Raw genomic sequence first — 3257 nt, 5'->3', positions numbered from 1 at the left:
GCACTGATTGAGTTCAGTCTTGCCATTCTCATCAGCATCATTTCCAGAGGCAGCAAGACAGTTTTCAGTGAAAAGTACACAATCTGTCACAGGCTAGCTGCAGAATTTTGCAGCTAAGGAAACAGATGTTTTTCACAGGAGCTGGTGGAGAACAAAAAGAAGGTAAAAGTAGAGTGAATATTGAACATCTAAGACCAACTGTTTTTCACACACTGTCTTATCTTCATGAACAGAAGCTAAATTTATTAATGGAGAATGTGGGCATCGATCCCACTACCTCTCGCATGCTAAGCGAGCGCTCTACCACTTGAGCTAATTCCCCATTGGATGCTGAGTCTAGTGTACCCTTTAATGCAGCCTCAGCCAAGCCACTGAGTGCTCAAGGGTAAAATACACTTCATGCTGCAAGGCATCATGCCTGCATGCTTCCCCTAACCCAGCTCGGCACGCTCTTATGACATCAAGACCAGAGTGCCCCGTTATTGTAAAAGCGAACGCATCTAAACATATTCATCTGCCTGCTCCGTAAGACATTCTGCTTACTTTTCCCATCAAAAGTTGAAAACTGCCTGGTTGAGACTGAGCTTGCTGATGTGTTCACGTACATGTACAGTAATGTGCGACAACGTTATCCATGATGTTTAGAACATAACTTATAGAATAACTGATATTGTTCCAAAGAGAGTTGTCAGATGGAGATAGTTAATTAGTATGGAAACCTGGTCTGGCTGTTTTTCACACACTGTCTTGTCTTCATGAACAGAAGCTAAATTTATTAGTGGAGAATGTGGGCATCGATCCCACTACCTCTCGCATGCTAAGCGAGCGCTCTACCACTTGAGCTAATTCCCCATTGGATGCTGACTCTAGTGTACCGTTTAATGCCTCAGCCAAGCCACTCAGTGCTAATCTTAACATATTCATCTGCCTGCTCCGTAAGACATTCTGCTTACTTTTCCCATCAAAAGTTGAAAACTGCCTGGTTGAGACTGAGCTTGCTGGTGTGTTCACGTACATGTACAGTACGTGCGACAACGTTATCCATGATGTTTAGAACATAACTTATAGAATAACTGATATTGTTCCAAAGAGAGTTGTCAGATGGAGATAGTTAATTAGTATGGAAACCTGGTAAAGGAAACACCACTTCGACGAAGATGGGATTCGAACCCACGCGTGCAGAGCACAATGGATTAGCAGTCCATCGCCTTAACCACTCGGCCACCTCGTCCTTGCGTGCTTTGTGTCTAAGGTGACCACCCAGGATTATATCATAAAAAGCAAAGTTAACCGTGACTCAACTTTTGTTAAGTTTTACCATAAGTTTCCTCTGTGTGTCTGCTGCAAAGTTGATCTGAGGAAAAGACGACTGAGTTCAAGAGCACAGTGAGATTGTCATGGTGAGTCATGTCAAAGCCTGGAGTTGTATTATGAGCTAACGGCCGCTTGGAAGATTATTGCAAAACAGACAGTTGGTGGAGTTCCTGGAAATCACTGCATTGTCGCATCAGTAACTGAGTTACCATTTTTGGTGCAAACATTTGAAACATCCACTTGTTTTGTCCATGGGGCTGGTGCAGAAGAACTCACTGATTTTCACACACTGTCTTGTCTTCAAGAACAGAAGCTAAATTTATTAGTGGAGAATGTGGGCATCGATCCCACTACCTCTCACATGCTAAGCGAGCGCTCTACCACTTGAGCTAATTCCCCATTGGATGCTGAGTCTCGTGTACCGTTTAATGCCTCAGCCAAGCCACTGAATGCTCAAGGGTAAAATACACTTCATGCTGCAAGGCATCATGCCTGCATGCTTCCCCTAACCCAGCTCGGCACGCTCTTATGACATCAAGACCAGAGTGCCCCGTTATTGTAAAAGCGAACGCATCTAAACATATTCATCTGCCTGCTCCGTAAGACATTCTGCTTACTTTTCCCATCAAAAGTTGAAAACTGCCTGGTTGAGACTGAGCTTGCTGATGTGTTCACGTACATGTACAGTACATGTGACAACGTTATCCATGATGTTTAGAACATAACTTATAACTGATATTGTTCCAAAGAGAGTTGTCATGGTGGAGGTAGTTAGTTAGTATGGAAACCTGGTAAAGGAAACACCACTTCGACGAAGATGGGATTCGAACCCACGCGTGCAGAGCACAATGGATTAGCAGTCCATCGCCTTAACCACTCGGCCACCTCGTCCTTGCGTGCTTTGCGTCTAAGGTGACCACCCAGGATTATATCATAAAAAGCAAAGTTAACCATGACTCAGCTTTTGTTATGTTTAACACCTCAAACCTGGACACTTATATAATTTATAAATATAAATATAAATAATTTAACACTTAGCAAATGTTTACCAGGGATTCAGTGAATTCTACAAACTGGCTAGCAATTAAAAACTGAAGAAAGAGAAACCCATGCTCTAAAAATATTTTGGGATATATTAGAATGAATAAGAGCCATTCTGTTTTCAAGAGACGTGGCCCTTAGCTGATCCATTAATAACAAAAAAAAAAAAAAAAAAAAAAAAAACTGGTTGACTGTTACTTTTTTAGTGCACTCATTAGCTCTTACAACTAAATGAGCTTTAACTCTTTGTAATGATAATGTAATGTCACAGTAACCACCAGGCACTGTCAAAATGTTATATAAACTTAAACCTGGAGAGAAAAATGACCAGTAATGTTGTGTTGGAGAGGTTTTCACACTGAAGTTTTGAGTGGAAAATGGACTGGGATTCTTTAGCTTTTACTCACTAAGAGATTGATCCAAATGAGCTGAAACATGTTAACTTCATTGGGCATCTAATGGAGTCCAACAGAAGAGAGATATAGTGGTATTAGTTTGCATTAATGGTCATTTTAATCGCTGCCTGCTGAGGCATTATAACATTGTTTAATGATGCTGTGGCACTATTCTGCACTGCAATTAATGTCTTTTAAAGATTTGCTGCCTTTTGCTTTTTTTCTGCTGCTGTGGTTTTTGCAGTTCTTGGCATGTGCTTTAATCCACCATCTTAACAATGTCATCCCTGTGGAAATGTACACAGCCTTACTTACATACACTGTATTTGTAATGGACTATCTCTTATCACAGAACATATTTAGAATATAGAGGAGGAAGAGAGTAATAATTGAATCCAACTTCAGAGGTTTCACCCTGGTACACCTCCAGGCTTTACAGGGCAACTCAGGTTGTTTCTACAGAGATTTCCATGGTTTAAGTAAAACACAATTTGTTTCAGACTTCAT

General features: G+C 41.1%; 5 non-coding genes across 5 annotated transcripts; all 5 read right to left on the bottom strand.

Moving 5' to 3' along the window:
• Positions 1–249: 249 nt before the first annotated feature.
• On the bottom strand, positions 250–322 carry trnaa-agc (transfer RNA alanine (anticodon AGC)). Its single transcript has one exon. It is a non-coding gene; the product is annotated as a tRNA-Ala (tRNA).
• A 457-nt stretch (positions 323–779) lies between these two features.
• trnaa-agc (transfer RNA alanine (anticodon AGC)) lies at positions 780–852 on the bottom strand. The gene has a single exon. It is a non-coding gene; the product is annotated as a tRNA-Ala (tRNA).
• Positions 853–1149: 297 nt separating this feature from the next.
• Positions 1150–1231, bottom strand: trnas-gcu (transfer RNA serine (anticodon GCU)). The gene has a single exon. It is a non-coding gene; the product is annotated as a tRNA-Ser (tRNA).
• Positions 1232–1640: 409 nt separating this feature from the next.
• Positions 1641–1713, bottom strand: trnaa-agc (transfer RNA alanine (anticodon AGC)). The gene has a single exon. It is a non-coding gene; the product is annotated as a tRNA-Ala (tRNA).
• Positions 1714–2123: 410 nt separating this feature from the next.
• On the bottom strand, positions 2124–2205 carry trnas-gcu (transfer RNA serine (anticodon GCU)). The gene has a single exon. It is a non-coding gene; the product is annotated as a tRNA-Ser (tRNA).
• Positions 2206–3257: the final 1052 nt, after the last annotated feature.

Source organism: Lates calcarifer, linkage group LG3 (genome assembly GCF_001640805.2).
Source record: "Lates calcarifer isolate ASB-BC8 linkage group LG3, TLL_Latcal_v3, whole genome shotgun sequence".
Lineage (NCBI taxonomy): Eukaryota > Metazoa > Chordata > Actinopteri > Centropomidae > Lates > Lates calcarifer.
The sequence above is the reverse complement of the archived record's forward strand: the minus strand, read 5'-3'. Positions and strand labels throughout refer to the sequence as shown.